This window comes from Lactuca virosa, chromosome 8 (assembly GCF_052849685.1).
Source record: "Lactuca virosa cultivar CGN04683 chromosome 8, Lactuca_virosa_CGN04683_v6, whole genome shotgun sequence".
Classification (NCBI taxonomy): Eukaryota; Viridiplantae; Streptophyta; class Magnoliopsida; order Asterales; family Asteraceae; genus Lactuca; species Lactuca virosa.
In genome coordinates, this window is record NC_136433.1 from 10,602,498 (window position 1) to 10,620,961 (window position 18,464).

Consider the following 18,464-nt stretch of genomic DNA (forward strand, 5'->3'; position numbering starts at 1 on the left):
AGAAATGCTACATGCTGAAATGTGATTATATCACATTAGAATATGAAGGAAGGTATATTCCATTCTGGAATTTAACTTTAAAAAGACCGAGTCTAAGCGTCGCATCGTGCGATGAGAGGTCAATAGAGCACGACCCATTGGTCTGTTACAATAGATAAAGGAAAGTATTTATCCTAAGAATAAGGAGGAGTCCACAATAAGGACTTATTTGGTAACTCGAAGGTTATGATTGAAAGTACATCATAGTATGAAAAACAGATGCAAGATTGAGCATCGTCTGCAGTCAAGAAGCGCTAGAGTTAAATACTCTTTCGAGGAAACACAGAAGTTACGATTTGTGCTTAGGATGAAGAGATAACGTATGGAATCATTATACAAGTCCTATTTCGTTGATGATTCAGGAACGTAATCATCCTAAGGGGGAGATAATTGTAATGCCCATACATCCGGGCTAGTCAATTTAGAGACGATAAGCATCAAAAATGACTTTTTGATGGAAGATTATTTAGAAGGAGTAATCTTAACTAAGTTGTAGTATATGTTACAAGGATTCCGTACATATAAAGAACGCCGAAATCCGAGTTATAACGAAGAAGTTATGACCTGTCGAAGTTTCGCGACAGAACCGGCACGACACAGCGCGACGTAAATAGTGAATTTACGTTAGAGCGATATTTGGCCTTAGCAGTCTAAATGAAAGTCGTAGAATACGTTAAACCGAGAGCGTGCATAAAAAGAACGTCTAAATCTGACTTCGTATGAGGAAGTTATGATTTTTCGAAGTTTCAGCATTAGCAGTATGCAGCCCGAAACTCGAGATTGAGGTCGAGTGATATTTAGCCAAAACTTTCTAAATGAGAATTGAAGATCTCATCAATAGTAGTCCAACGATAAAAAGACAGACGAAAACAGAGTTCAGATGAAGGAGTTATGAATTTCGAACGGAGTTTTACTGTCCCGGCCTACTAAAAATAGTATATTATTAATATATTAAAAATAAAGTCAAAATTAGCCTACAAAGTCTAAATGAAAGTTGTAGATCTTGTTTTTACCTACGCGTCGATATAAAGAACGTCGAAAACGGAGTTCGTATGCAAAAGTTATGAATTTCTGAAGTTCGGGGCGCGAAACCCCAAAACTGTCAGAGACCACGACGTGGCAAAAGTGGCCACGACGTGGCATGGCTTCTGACGCCTTCTGGAGCCTGACAGAGCAAGTGGATGATGACGCATGCAATGACGACCAAGCCCACGACGTGGAAGAAGTGCCCACGACGTGGAAAATGAGAAAACAGCCCTATAAATAGATTTGAAGGGGCAGCCGTTTGTGTTTGCCAAATCTCTTCTCTCTCACCCATATTACCTCGATTTACGTGCAAAGAAGTACCCCCAAAGCCCCGATATCATCCCGATACCCGAAGCGAGTCCTGAAGCCCTGAAGATCTCGAGGAGAAAGGAGTTTCCGAGCCGAAGCTCTGCCTGCGAGAAGCCAGGTATTTGAAGATATTCTAGTTTCACCGAAGAATACTACTCTTAGAGCCGTAGTGTTGTCCGATCATCTTCTGATCAAGTGAGTGTATGTGGTAACCGTCAAATTCTAGTCAAAGTTAAACAAGTCAAACCGGTCGAATTTAATTAGTGCCTGTATGTTAGAAGTTATTCTATGAATAAAAATGTGCATTTGTATGTCAAAAATTCAAGTGTCTCGAAAAATCTGTGTTAACAGTGTAAAAAACCCAAAAAGGGAGTTAAACGCATCAAAAAACGACTAAGGACCCTTTCGGGGACTTAAAACAATCATAAACGAAACATAACGGGGTTCATGAACCTTGCATTACGAGATTATACGACAATAATGGCTAAGATTAAATCTCTCCCAAATCTCTCTAAGTATGTGAAATCTCTCCCAAATCTCTCTAAATATGCCAAATCTCTCCAAGTATGTGAAATCTCTCCCAAATCTCTCCAAGTATGCCAAGTCTCTCCAAGTATGTGAAATATCTCCCAAATCTCTCCAAGTATATGAAATCTCTCCCAAATCTCTCTAAGTATGTGAAATCTCTCTAAGTATGTGAAATATCTACCAAATCTCTCTAAGTATGTGAAATCTCTCCAAGTATGTGAAATCTCTCCCAAATCTCTCTAAATATGCCAAATCTCTCCAAGTATGTGAAATCTCTCCCAAATCTCTCCAAGTATGCCAAATCTCTCCAAGAATGTGAAATCTCTCCCAAATCTCTCTCAAAACCTCTCTTGATTTATTTTAATCATTTGGGACATCCCGACACTTGACTTGGTGAAAAACCATTCGAAACGGAAAGATACATTGAAAAATTGCATTTTAGGGCCGAAGTCCCTCTATAGGGACCAAACCCAACTTGAACCGGAGTCCCCTTGTGTAGCCGCAGCCATCTTGCCGCATCCAGCAAGCCGCATCCAGCGAGCCGCAGCCAGCAAGCCGCAGCCAGCGAGCCGCAGCCTCCGAACAGCAGCCATCGGACCGCAATGACTAAGGACTGGAACTACTGAGGACCGAGGCTACTGAAGACCGCAGCGCTGAACCGCATCCGAACTCGCCTCCGGTCCCTCCTGACGAGCCGCCTGTGGTACCTGCTCGGACCGCAGTCCCCTTTTCCCTTCCGATCCACTTCAGCGACCAAACCACCACTTCGGATCTAAGGCTGCTAAAACCCGAAACCAAGCCTTGACTTCGGATTTCCCATTTTCCACCCGGTTTTCGACCACGACTTCGGTTTAAGCCCGTTTTTTATGATTTTAACGTGAGATTTTCACCAAAATCCATATTTTATCATATTTAACCCCCATGACTCTTATTTTATTTATTTCTCAAGAATTTATTAATTAAAAATCATTAGTTTATATTAAGAAGATATTAACCCCACAAGTGGGTCAAGTGTGCCCACTTGCCTTCCATGTGTCATCCTCTCAATAGTCCAACCCTATCCACATCACACAAACCAAGGTAAACATCCCTTCAATCTTGCAAATTGCTTCAACAACATTTATATAAAGAAATCCCTGGAGGATTTCTTGGTTCACTTTGATAAATCCTTCACTTACACACTTCTCATATCACCACAAGAAAGCTTCTTTCTCTCTACTTTCCACCACCTTGTGCAAGTGTTCTTGAGTTGCTACAACACTTTTTGGTAAGTATTCCATCTAAACTCAAGTGTCATTCCATAATTTCTTAGCACTCTTGGATCATTGACTCATATCTTAACACCAAAAATCGTTCTTAGGATCATCCAAACTCTCACGTGTTCATCAAGTGTTCTTGACTTGATACTCCTCGTCTTCGACCTTACACTCTTCCAAGAATCACTCAAGGTGAGTTCATACCCCTACATTTTCTAGTTTTCTTCAGTTTTCAGGGGGGAATACAAGTTAAATCATCAAAACATATTCAAAACTCAACTTGACAGCTTACAACAGAAAAGTTGTGACCTGTTCACGAACTGTTTTACCCAACTTAAACTTAATATTTTTCAAAACTGCATTATATGAAAGTAGTTCAGGTTTATACCTTTAAAATGACTACTTGCACATCTCCATATGATATTTGTACGATTTATGGTGATTTTTACAATACTGCCTATCATTTCATAAACAAATTCGAACCAGTCTGTGATTCTGAACACTTTCACATAAGTTAGAGACTTCTAAAAATCATAATAAAAATTATGAATAAACTAGACACATTTTCTAAACTCTCAGAGTTTACGGAGTTAGTTTTCGACTTTGTATGATTTTTCTATGATAATTTCAAAACAGTGCAGAAAGGATAAAAACTAGTTGTATAGTTTACCATATTAACAACACTTTGTAGTATGTTGAGCAAAGTGCATAACAATAAGTTTCTCAATGTTTGGATGCATTCTTGTTAGTTTATCATCATAAACAGAAATTAGTCATTCATGTTAAGGTTTTCCTCCATTCACTTCGAACACATACAATAAACTACATTAAGTATAGTTTATGAATTTTCGATAAAAGCATACTACATGGAAAAGGTTTTACTCTCAAAACAAATGGGTTTTTCATGTGCTACTTGATAAACTATAATAGTAATAGTTTATGGATTTATATCACAAATGTATTTTCATAAAAGGTGATTTCACTTCCTCCACGGAAGAGGTTTTTATACCCAAAACTATATGTAAACTAGTTAACGTAAGTTGTGAGACATTCTCCTTCGGGGTACTCTTAAGTACCACAGAAAATCCTGAATTAGTTATAACCAGAGTTTCTTGTAGGGAGAGCGTGATAATTGTGTATAGATCTATATTATGATTGACAACCCACACCCATGCTGCTTGCATAAGCCCGATCGGCCGATCGGGGGTGACAAATGTCATTTCGTTTCCGACGCCTGAAGAACGTCGCAGCAGGTTATTCTGTCGTAGTATGGTTATAGCGACTCACATAGGGAGTTAACAATCTTTCGAGTTTACAGGAAAAATTCTAAAATGAAAAGGGATTTTACTTCTAAATTAAACGAGTTTATGCCGATTTAAACTTGCATGAATTACTTTAAGTATGGAAAAATACTTGTATATTCTCTGTCTTGACATTTAAGACTACATGACTTTTTATAAGGAAAAATATTGGATTTTCTTTGGAAACACATTACCATTATGAACATTATAAGTACAAAACACACACATATTCTCTGTCTTGACATTTAAGACTACATGACTTTTATAAGGAAAATATGGGATTTTCTTTGGAAACATATTTCTATCAAAACTACATTTCATCTAGAATTGTTAGACTTCGGCTATAATTGCTAAGTGTATATGCTAGAGTTATATAAGAATCTAGACACAATCAACTTAGAATTGGTGGGTCCGCCTTACTTCCTGTTCCTTGTTTGGTTGTGGATCTAGGGCAGACCCATTGTATTCGACAGTTCATTTAACTTAAATTTTATATAACCTATATACACTGGGTGATTATAGAAGGAATCTACAGGTCTTTCTAGGGTACATTATTGCATAACATAGTAGAGTTCATTTCGCGTTTAATAAAGAAAATATTGAATTTTCTGAAATCATACTCTGTCGCTTTTTTTTACAAGGAAAACGACTTCTTTCTCAAATAAAACTCTTATGAACTCACCAACTTAATTGTTGACGCTTTTTCAAACTACTTGTATTCTCAGGAATTCAGTGAAATAGGAAATCAACCGCTTTTGAGGATGGGACGTTAAATCGTCAAACATTTCATTTTTGTCATCATAAGTGTAATTGATTGGAAACATGTAAACACATACTATTGTATAACTTTTTCAATTATATTTATGATGGTTGTATTTACTTTGGGCACTATTATACTCGTTGTTGTGATACTATACATGAAGTCCTCCACTCCCGGACGTTTCCGCCATCCTTGGTTTGGGGGTGTGACAGATTGGTATCAGAGCATTGTTTATAGTGAACTAAGTATATCGAACCACATAAGATATACAAACTATAAATGCATTGGGACTTAAGTCTCTGATTTAAACATTTTCAAATAACTATACTTTTAGAAATAAATAGTTTCTTGATAAAAGTATAAGTATATACATGCATACCGGTTTAGTGCCACGTCTAAGGAAAACACAAAAGTTAAAAATAGAGGAGTTGTGCAATGTGAATATGCTCTGGGATATACAATCAAGTCTGGGAGGAATATAGCCTGATCAACTATATTCGTCCGAGAAGTGACTAGTATGTGCCGGGGGATAGTCATAGTGGACAACAAGTCTATCAACTTACCAACACCCATACCAGAAAATGGTTAACAACCAAACATAACATTTAAAATACTATAGGAGTATTTTGTGGTAGTATAACTTATGTGAAAACTAAACTGATTCTTGCTAGTAGGTCTACAATCACTAAATAGATACACCAAAGTTATATATGACCTAGATATGTAAATGGTATGCACCATGTTATCATAAAAGTAATTACAGAGGATCAAACCCCTATAAGTATTTCTAGGAATATAATTAGTATATGCCTCTTACCTCACCCCTATTCTCGCATGGACACCATGACAAGATCTTACTTACCGGGAGACCCCTACTTTCCGAACCCGGAGAGTTAGTGGGTGATTAGGAAAAAGAATCGGAAGTGGAGCCAGAGGCCGACAATTCTCCTTACATAGCCAGGACTCTCGCGAACCGCCTCGACAACATCGAACCTGTGCCCCGTTGGGCAGCATTGATCAAGGAATGGAGTCGCCATCAGCCACAGCAATCGCCATTTGGGGACGAATTGTCGTGAGCAGAGTTCATTTTACTCACAAGATCTGGTAGATTAGGCCTATGAGTACGAGTTGGTGTTACTCCCCTCCATGTGTAGGCCCGACCCCGCAAGTTGGTGATTACACTAGTCGAGGGATTTATTTGCGGTCCAAACTTTTCCTTGCAATAATGTGGTGTAGACCTGCATCAGGCTCAAAACCTTTATCTAAAAACTAAATATACTAGAATCATACAAATGAAAGGGGCATGCGTATTATTTCATTGGGAGCAATACTACTAAGAATTCATAAGTTTATTATATAAACTCTCATTATGAATTGTTTTCAAAAGACACCAAAAACATTGGAACTCGATACACTCAGAACTAAGATAAACTGAGTGAGATAACTCCTGACGTATAAACCCTTATTCAATACTCATTATCATCTCTTCTTTTTAAACCTCATGGTTGAAAGGTGCCTTTCCATAGACCTATAGGGTGCGGTCATACCAGCACTAATGCACCAGATCCCATCAGAACTCCTCAACTAGGTGTGTTTGGACAAACCTAATCCTAGGATGGGAAAAACTTAACGCCCGTACAAAACCCACTTCTACCCACTACCATAACTCCGTCTCCAGAACGTTAGCAGAAACCTCAAGAATAGTTCAGTAAAGTGTGAAATTTATATATGTGTATATAAATGATAAGGGTATAATTAGAATCATCCCCACTCACGAAATCGTTTCTCTCCATGCAATAGAGTTATGTCTTCACAAGAAGGTAACCAGCCAACAAGCAAGGCAGCAATCCTGCAGATAGACTCTGCTACTTTCCAAGCTGCGGTCACGGCAGCCGTGACAGCCGTCATGGCGCAACTCCATACTAACAACGCCAGCAGAGTTGAAGGCGGTGTTGGCAATTCTAACCGCAGTATCAGTCAAGAACACCAGCGGGTGTCTACCCACGAAGACGCCTCAGAACACAAGTCGAAGAGCAAGAAGCGAAAGTTTTGGAACAAAAAGGAGCATAACCTATCTCAAAAACACGCTAAAAGACAACAATCCGTGGCTGACCCTGTAATTACAACATCGGTCCCGACTCATGCCTCGACACTAGCCACAACGTCTGTCACTCAAGCACCGGTTAGACAATATATGGGAACACTTCCAAAGTGTATCAAGTGTAGCTACCATCACAATGGGGTTTGCCGGGTGATGCACTGTAAAAACTGCAATAAGGACGGACATACTGCCCGCTTCTGCAGGAAACAGACCCAGCACATCGCTTCAATCACCAACATCAGTGTAAGTCCAGTATGCTACCTATGCGGTGAAACGGGACACTTCAAGAGGGACTGTCCAACTGAGAGGAATGACGGAGGAGCAGGAGGAGTGTGACAACCAAACCAGCAGGAGCAGCACGGAACCTTATTAGGACTTTTGTAATGTTTCCAACAACAAAAACGTTTAAGTACCATATGTTTGTAATGAAATTGGTATGTTGCTAAAATTACCGTATATCAAAAAGTAGTTAAAAATACTCTCTCGTTCAATCAAATCAAAGACACTTATATATGATCTTAGGATCATTACCAGTAAGCTGGGATAACTTGGTATATACATCAAGGTTAATTATAATCAAAATACTAAAGACTTAAAGCGAATAATTCCGTCTTAACTCCTATTCCATGTCTAGTAGTGAGATTAGGGTAGAGCCACACACTCGACGGGTTCATCAATACCAATTTACATGCGACTTACATATACCGATCGATCATAGAATGATCGGTCGGGGATCATGATATAAGGAATCACTACTAGTATTCAGAACACACTTACTACCAGTACTAGCTGTTGTGGTATGAATCATTTGCAGTAACAATAACACCGATCGAAACGGAGCACACTAACAAGAATCACATGATACTCCATCTCCCTAATGAATAATTCTTACGAATACAACCTAACACATGTGTTACTAAAAAGATCTGTTGTCATCATTCGATGTCGATTGGTATAGTCCTCACTTTCCCGATTACACGGCTACGAAAAGACCCTTCACCTAACCTCGAAACCCTCGTCTCTTATAAACGCAAATCCGACACGGACCTCCGGGCCATCTCTCGCTGTGAAACCTCAAAACACTCACCAGAGGAGTATTACACTTTCCGCACCTTTTCAAATTATTCCTAGTAAACCCTTCGAGAATATCACACTTATAACAGGACAAGAGCAAGCACAAAAGCTTAAGATGAATACAGTTAGTCTATCACTACGAAGTGTATACGCGAGGATAATATATAATTAAGATTCTATGGACATTGGATGTGTGTTTCCGCCCTATTTCCTGTTCCTTGTCTGGTTGTGGACTTGGGGCAGAGTCACCCATCCAACTGTCTTACCAATCCTAATTACATACGACCTCTATACGCAAGTTAAAGATAGATGGACCAGGTACGAGTCCTATCATGAACTTCGGGACAAGGCTACCCAGGAGTGCGAATGAACGTCCTACCATCCGAATAAGTCTAGTCTCGAAAACTGAACCCATATGCTCCTTACCGACCTAATCAAATGAGAAACACTAAAGCAGACCTTATGCAACGCTCCGAGGGGAAGTATTACTTACGACTTAGTATAAATTCGAGAAAGGCTGAAAGCATCTCGAAGCCGACAAAAGAACTACACATATAAGCGACGCAAACCCTCGGAATTGCGGGTTGGTGACCGAGTTCTACTGAAGGCCTCACCATTGAGAGGAATGATATGTTTCGGTAAACATGGGAAACTAAACCCAAGGTACAACGGACCATTCGAAATCCTTTCTAGGATTGGCCCGGTAGTATACAAACTCCGACTTCCCCCAGAACCTAATAATGTACATCCAACCATTCACGCGTCAAATTTAAAGAAATGTATGTCCGACGAGACTCTTGTGACACCTCCCGACGAAACCAAAGACGCATCCCTGTTGTGAAGATCTGTTGGATCGTGAAACAAGGACCCGAGTTCACCTGAGAACGCGAAGACCAAAAGAAGCAAAAATAACCACATCTATTCCCCGACCCTTGAAGTCCCACTCAAAATGCAAATTTCGGGACGAAATTCCTTCTAACGGGGGGATACTGTGACAACCGTCAAATTCTAGTCAAAGTCAAACAAGTCAAACTGGTCGAATTTAATTAGTGCCTGTATGTTAGAAGTTATTCTATGAATAAAAAAGTGCATTTGTATGTCAAAAATTCAAGTGTCTCGAAAAATCTGTGTTAACCGTGTAAAAACCCTAAAAAGGGAGTTAAACGCATCAAAACACGAATAAGGACCCTTTCGGGGACTTAAAACAATCATAAACGAAACATAACGGGGTTCACGAACCTTGCATTACGAGATTATACGATAATAATGGCTAAGATTAAATCTCTCCCAAATCTCTCTAAGTATGTGAAATCTCTCCAAGTATGTGAAATCTCTCCCAAATCTCTCTAAATATGCCAAATCTCTCCAAGTATGTGAAATCTCTCCCAAATCTCTCCAAGTATGCCAAGTCTCTCCAAGTATGTGAAATCTCTCCCAAATCTCTCCAAGTATATGAAATCTCTCCGAAATCTCTCTAAGTATGTGAAATCTCTCCAAGTATGTGAAATCTCTCCCAAATCTCTCTAAGTATGTGAAATCTCTCCAAGTATGTGAAATCTCTCCCAAATCTCTCTAAATATGCCAAATCTCTCCAAGTATGTGAAATCTCTCCCAAATCTCTCCAAGTATGCCAAATCTTTCCAAGAATGTGAAATCTCTCCCAAATCTCTCTCAAAACCTCTCTTGATTTATTTTAATCATTTGGGATATCCCGACACTTGACTTGGTGAAAAACCATTCGAAACGGAAAGATACATTGGAAAATAGCCTTTTAGGGCCGAAGTCCCTCTATAGGGACCAAACCCTACTTGAACCGGAGTCCCCTTGTGTAGCCGCAGCCATCTAGCCGCAGCCAGCTAGCCACAGCCAGCGAGCCGCAGCCAGCGAGCCGCAGCCAGCGAGCTGCAGCCTCCGAACCGCAGCTATCAGACCGCAATGACTAAGGACTGGAACTACTGAGGACCGAGGCTGCTGAAGACCGCAACGCTGAACCGCATCCGAACTCGCCTCCGGTCCCTCCTGACGAGCCGCCTGCGGTACCTGCTCGGACCGCAGTCCCCTTTTCCCTTCGGATCCACTTCAGCGACCAAACCAACACTTCGGATCTAAGGCTGCTAAAACCCGAAACCAAGCCTTGACTTCGGATTTCCCATTTTCCACCCGGTTTTCGACCACGACTTCGTTTTAAGCCCGTTTTTCATGATTTTAACGTGAGATTTTCACCAAAATCCATATTTTATCATTTTTAACCCCCAGGACTCTTATTTTATTTATTTCTCAAGAATTTATTAATTAAAAATCATTAGTTTATATTAAGAAGATATTAACCCCACAAGTGGGTCAAGTGTGTCCACTTGCCTTCCATGTGTCATCCTCTCAATAGTCCAACCCTATCCACATCACACAAACCAAGGTAAACATCCCTTCAATCTTGCAAATTGATCCAACAACATTTATATAAAGAAATCCCTGGAGGATTTCTTGGTTCACTTTGATAAATCCTTCACTTACACACTTCTCATATCACCTCAAGAAAGCTTCTTTCTCTCTACTTTCCACCACCTTGTGCAAGTGTTCTTAAGTTGCTACAGCACTTTTTGGTAAGTATTCCATCTAAACTCAAGTGTCATTCCATAATTTCTTAGCACTCTTGGATCATTGACTCATATCTTAACACCAAAAATCGTTCTTAGGATCATCCAAACTCTCACGTGTTCATCAAGTGTTCTTGACTTGATACTCCTCGTCTTCGACCTTCCACTCTTCCAAGAATCACTCAAGGTGAGTTCATACCCCTACATTTTCTAGTTTTCTTCAGTTTTCAGGGGGGGAATACAAGTTAAAACATCAAAACATATTCAAAACTCAACTTGACAGCTTACAACAGAAAAGTTGTGACCTGTTCACGAACTGTTTTACCCAACTTAAACTTAATATTTTTCAAAACTGTATTATATGAAAGTAGTTCAGGTTTATACCTTTAAAATGACTACTTGCACATCTCCATATGATATTTGTACGATTTATGGTGATTTTTACAAAACTGCCTATCATTTCAGAAACAAATTCGGACCACTCTGTGATTCTGAACACTTTCACATAAGTTAGAGACTTCTAAAAATCATAATAAAAATTATGAATAAACTAGACACATTTTCTAAACTCTCAGAGTTTACGGAGTTAGTTTTCGACTTTGTATGATTTTTCTATGATAATTTCAAAACAGTGCAGAAAGGATAAAAACTAGTTGCATAGTTTACCATATTAACAACACTTTGTAGTATGTTGAGCAAAGTGCATAACAATAAGTTTCTCAATGTTTGGATGCATTCTTGTTAGTTTATCATCATAAACAGAAATTAGTCATTCATGTTAAGGTTTTCCTCCATTCAATTCGAACACATACAATAAACTACATTAAGTATAGTTTATGAATTTTCGATAAAAGCATACTACATGGAAAAGGTTTTACTCTCAAAACAAATGGGTTTTTCATGTGCTACTTGATAAACTATAATAGTAATAGTTTATGGATTTATATCACAAATGTATTTTCATAAAAGGTGATTTCACTTCCTCCACGGAAGAGGTTTTTATACCCAAAACTATATGTAAACTAGTTAACGTAAGTTGTGAGACATTCTCCTTCGGGGTACTCTTAAGTACCATAGAAAATCCTGAATTAGTTATAACCAGAGTCTCTTGTAGGGAGAGCGTGATAATTGTGTATAGATCTATATTGGGATTGACAACCCACACCCATGCTGCTTGCATAAGCCCGATCGGCCGATCGGGGGTGACAAATGTCATTTCGTTTCCGACGCCTGAAGAACGTCGCAGCAGGTTATTCTGTCGTAGTATGGTTATAGCGACTCACATAGGGAGTTAACAATCTTTCGAGTTTATAGGAAAAATTCTAAAATGAAAAGGGATTTTACTTCTAAATTAAATATTTGCTATGAAATACGTGTTATGTGTTTATATATATTGGTTTTTATATGTGTGAGTGTATAGTTACTTTCTTCTAACACATAAATATTAAGTATTTACTATGAAATACGTGTTATGTGTTTATATATATTGTTGTTTATATGTGTGAGTGTATAGTCCCTTTCAAAACACGATTTTAATACAAGTATTGTTTGGAGGTATAAGTATATGTTTTGTGTGAGTGTGTAGTTACTTTCTTCTAACACATAGATATAAAGTATTTGCTATGAAATACGTGCTATGTGTTTAAACATTGTTTGCTTATTTGAGATGAGTAGAATGGATGTTTTATATAGTTTTTAAATGAGTTAAACTGTATATGTATTTTATATCTACAAATATGTTGGGTAGAACATGGGTAGATGAGATAGTTGGTATGTGATAAAATGATGAGGTATGAAAGATGATTAAGCATAATATTGGTAGATGCACCTAAAAGAGAATGTCATAATGCTAGCAGATGCGCTTAGGAATAATATTGGTAGATGCACCAAATAGAGAATGTCATAATGATAGCAGATGCGCTTAGGAATAATATTGGTAGATGCACCAAATAGAGAATGTCGTAACATCCTGGCAGATGCGCTTATAGGATAAGGTCGGCAGATGCACCAAATAGAGAATGTCGTAATCCTCGCAGATGCGCTTAAAGGATAATGTTGGCAGATGCGCCTAATAGTGAATGTCGTAATCCTGACAGATGCGCTTAAAGGATAATGTTGGCAGATGCACCTAATAGTGTATGTCGTAATCCAGGCAGTGACGCCTAATAGTGAATGTCGTAATCCTGGCAGAGGTGCTTAAAGGATAAAGTTGGTAGATGCGCCTTATGTAGCAATGGATTTTGTGCCAATTCCTTAGGTCAATCCTTAGGAATGAATGAATGAAGGATAGTTGATTCTTAGGGTAAAACCTTAAGAAATAAAGAAGATAATGGGGATGGGTAATTGGGTTGATTATTTGATGGTTGAATATAATAATTATATTATTGTGGGTCGAAAACCCTATATGCTCACCAGGCTCCCAAGCCTGACCCACTCAGTTTTTTTTGCATTACAGGTAATGGTACAAGAGTATAAGTTGGTGGACTTGACGAGAGATTTTGGATTATAGATCAGTAGTTATAAATAACTGTTGTAAGGTATATTTTATACTGTTTATGCTTTTGGTCTGTATCGGAACATGACATCCCGATGTTTTGTTATTTAATGAAAATACATTTCTTTAAAGAAATGCTTTGATAAATTCTTATCACATTTTGTTTTGGGAACAAATTCCGCAACTGTTTTCTTTAAAAGATTACTCTTATTTATAAAACAAAGCATAAACAAATCGGTTTTTTCTGGCCGTGAAAAAGGGGATGTCACATGTTATCCCACTTAGACTGTTAATAGTCCCCAGGGTTGCTGATAACCCATTACTGTTTATTTGTGTTGTGTGTAGTATTTTGGGGAACTCACTAAGCTTTGTGCTTAAGATTTGCGGTTTACATGTTTCAGGTTTTCTTATACTAAAGGAGGGGTACGACTCGATTTCGTCGCATCAATAGGGGACTTGTGTACATGATAACTTTTAATGATACTTTGGTAAATATTTAAGATTCTTACAGTTGTAAATTAAATAAATATTTAAAGTTTTAATCGAAAAATTTGGGTTGAAATTTGGGGCGTTACAAGTTGGTATCAAAGCCTTGGTTTGAGGGGTTCATGCATACTCTCGGGTGTGCTTGAATTCAAACTGAAGATTTGGTAAAATTTTCTAAAAGAAATTGATATTTAAGGAAGTTTTCTTTTAAAATAAAAGGGGTACGATGCGTGCAATCAGCCGAGCTCAAGTAAGTATTTCCCAAAATACCCATGTGTGTTGTATGATTGATGTTTGATGTGAGTATATGAGAATTGCATGCTAGATTAGGGCTAAGGATCTGCTCAGTGTTGCATGGTAGGATGCCTGATTAGGAGAGATGCCTTTATGCCTATTATGTGAGTTGGTAGTGATGCATGCTAGTGATTAGAGATCTTCAGGAGCTTCTGAGGTAGGACAGCTTGTTTATGTGATGATGTAGTACTAGATACCCGAATGTTGCTTGCTTTGGGATTTGTAGGACTCATATTGATGTAAGTTAGTTATCGCATGAATATGTTAAGTTACATGCAGTAAGGGTTAAATAATCTCAGAGTGGTTGACTTGGCCTTATTGCGTAGCTCTCATTTGAGTGTAACCGTTGTAGGGTTGCGTCTCTTAGTCGAAGGATTATATAAGCTTTATTGCACGTAATTATATTCGTGAAGTAGTTAACTGACATTATTAGAGGTCCTTCAGCAGCTGATGTCAGGGTGAGGTGGGAATCCTAGGAGATCCTAGGAAGCGCTTTAGTTCGAGTGATGCATTGTTCACCAGATTCTGGAGGGTATCATTATGAGGAAGTGACTTAGAGGATTCAGGATGATTCTGAGGAGAGTACGGATATGTGTGGAAGGTAGTATTGGGCTCGTACTACTGGAAGCACAGGATCCGTACTCGAATCATGGAAAGTCTCGAAAATTCTAAGGAGCTGTTTGAGGGTAGGAACATGGTTTGGAACCATGAATCTGTTGCAATATTTTGGGTATTATCAGATTTTCGGTTATGGCTATCCCGGAAGAAGACGGGTTGGGTGATTGTTTGGGCCTTAGTGGCCATGTCAGTTGGGTTTGAATGGTGCAGACCTAGATGAGTATTTGATTTCGAGGTCTTGGGGGACCTACTTGAGGTAGTGTCAGTCTGAGTCGTGGAAATCAATGAGGGAGTGGTTGGGATGAGTAGCTTGAGGATTGCAGTCTTGAGAGGGAATGATCGGTCGTTGGCTTATGATTTCATTTTCTTTGGCGAGGATTCTATTCTTCCAATTTTTCATGTGTGGAAAGAGTGTCATTTGCATGTAGACTGTACTAGGTGAGGACCAGGGGTATCTTTCCTTGAGTTCAGATAGAGTGTCTTCTGGCAGGTGGTTCCAGGTGATTAGGAGAAGTGAATCGAGAACGACGACTTTCGTTGTCTACATTATATTTCGACTGCAAGGATGATGCATCACGTTTTATGATTGCGCCTCGCGATGGAGTGAAAGTCAGGGATTCAGAGGCGAAGTGTGTGGTAGTCCAATTATTCTTAGATGTAAAATCGGTGCTATGAATTGTGACAACAGTCAAATTCTGGTCAAGTCAAAGTCAAATAAAGTCAACAAGTCAAACCGGTCAACTCTACTAACTCTTGTATACTAGGGTTTACATTATGTAATTACTGTACAACTCGTTATTCTAATGAGAAATCATCAAATGAAAAGTTCGTATATCTAGATTTCCTTAACCAAAAATTGTGGTAAGTAATGAACCAAAGCGATAAAACACTATTGCATACTCATCGGGAGTGTGTAAGATCCTTAAACATGGCTTAACGGGGTTTACGGACCTTGCGTTGCGAAGCCGGACACTCAAAAAGGTCACAAAAGAAGCCTCTCCCAATCTCTTTCACTCTATCTCTCCCAAATCTCTCCAAGTATGCCAAATCTCTCCAAGTATGTCGAATCTCTCCCAAATCTCTCCAAGTATGCCAAATCTCTCCAAGTATGTCGAATCTCTCCCAAATCTCTCAAAGTATGCCAAATCTCTCCAAGTATGTCGAATCTCTCTCAAATCTCTCCAAGTATGCCAAATCTCTCCAAGTATGTCGAATATCTCCCAAATCTCTCCAAGTATGCCAAATCTCTCTAAGTATGTCGAATCTCTCCCAAATCTCTCCAAGTATGCCAAATCTCTCCAAGTATGTCGAATCTCTCCCAAATCTCTCCAAGTATGCCAAATCTCTCCAAGTATGTCAAATCTCTCCCAAATCTCTCCAAGTATGTCAAATCTCTCCCAAATCTCTCTCAAAACCTCTTTTGGTTTTTCGTAATCATTTGGGGCGTCCCGACACTTGACTTGGTGAAAAACCATTCGAAACGGGATGATGCCTTGGAAAATAGCCTTTTAGGGCCGAAGTCCCTCTATAGGGACCAAACCCTCCTTGAGCCGAAGTCCCCTTGAGCAGCCGCAGCCCACCGAACCGCAACCACCGAACCGCAGCCATCGAACCGCAGCCATCGGACCGGACCGGATCTGCTGAGGACCGAGGCTGATGAAGACCCGCATCCGACCTCCGCCTGCGGTACCTGCTCGGACCGCAGTCCCTTCCCCTTCGGATCCACTTCAACGACCAAACCTTCCTTGCGGACCTAAGGCTGCTAAGACCGGAACCACGCACTGACTTCGGATTTCCCATTTTTCCACCCGGTTTTCAACCACGACTCCGTTTTAAACCCGTTTTCAGTTATTTTAACGAGAGATTTTCACCCAAACTTATATTTTGAAATATAAGACCTCATATATTCATAAATTAAGCATATTTTTAAGGAAATCCTTATTTAAGAATAAAAATCTATTAAGTAAGATCTTGTGATGGAGTGTTGACTTTACCTTAGTGTATGACACAAGCAACCACCCCCATGCCCACTCCATGACCAACCATTGTCCTTCCACCATACCTGGTCATTCAAGAGTACTTTCCCCACCATTTGACCAACCACACTCTTGGTCAAAGGCTGAAAACTCTTATCTCTCCTCACCTTTCTCTCATTTCTCTCATTTTTCCTTCCAAAAGAAAAACACCTTTCTCTCTCACTTCTCTCTCTCTCTCTCAAATTCGAGATTTCAGGGGCTGATCATCAAGTTTTCTCTCATTTGTGGTAAGTGATATTATCCTCCTTATGATTATTTCACTTCCTTCTACTCAAATCATAGATATCTTACATAAACATCATCACATTCATGTTAGATCTTCGAACCTTCAAGGCATCCTCTTAGTGTTCTTGAGTAGAACACTTCTTTTCTTCAACATCCATCCACTAAGAACACACAAGGTGAGTTCATACCCCTATCTTTTCATGTTTTTCTTAAGTTTTAAGGAAGGGAATACAAGTTAAAACACCAAGAACACAACTAAACTCATTTAACAGCCTTCATCAGAAAAGTTCATCTCCATTCACGGACTGTTTTGGTCAACTTAAACATTTTAGTTTTCAAAACTGTATTAGGTGCAAATATTTCAGGTTCATACCTTTAAAATGACTACTTGCACATCTCCATACGATTTTTCTACAATTTATGGTGATTTTTAAAAAACTGCCTGTCATTTCAAGAACAAATCCGGACCAGTCTGTGATTAAGGACTTTTTCACACAAGTTGGAGGTCACTAAAAATCATAATAAAATTTATGAACAAACTAGACTCATTTTCCAAACTTTCAGAATTTACAGATTCTGATTTGGACCCTGGATGATTTTTCTATAAATTTTCTAAGAACAGTAATAGGAATGTTAATACTAGAAAAATGCTATCAATTTCATTTGCACCTTGTAACTTGTTGAGCAAGGTGTGTATCACTATGTGAATATATGTTTTTACATTATATGTCATTTCGTCTTAGTGTACTGACATACATCAGAAAACAAATGGATTTTTACCTCCACAAGTATGGTAATTAAATTATTGTTTAAACAAAGTTTATATCCATAGCATACAAACATTTTGATAAACTACTGTAAATATAGTTTATGTTCACTACTACCATTATTTGATAAACTATAATAGGTATAGTTTATGATACACTTACACAACAAATTTCATTACTAAAGGTTTCATTTACAAAAAGATAAAGAGTTTTCATTCACTACACGCAAATCCGTTAATGACTAAATCGTGAGACACTCGCTTCATGTTACTTAACAAGTAATACACTTTAAGTCCTGCATTGTAACCAGAGTCTCTTGTAGGGAGAGCGTGATAGTTGTATATAGATCTATATTGGGATTGACACCCCACACCTTGCTGTTAGCTACAGTGGGACCTCGAGGTCTACGGGTTACAAATGTCATAACGTTTCCGACGCTTGAAGAACGTCGTTTCAGGCCATCTAGGTCATAGTATGGTTATAATAGCTCACAAAAAGTATTAACAACACTTAGGATTTACGGGGATTTCATTAAATCAAACGAGTTTATGACAAA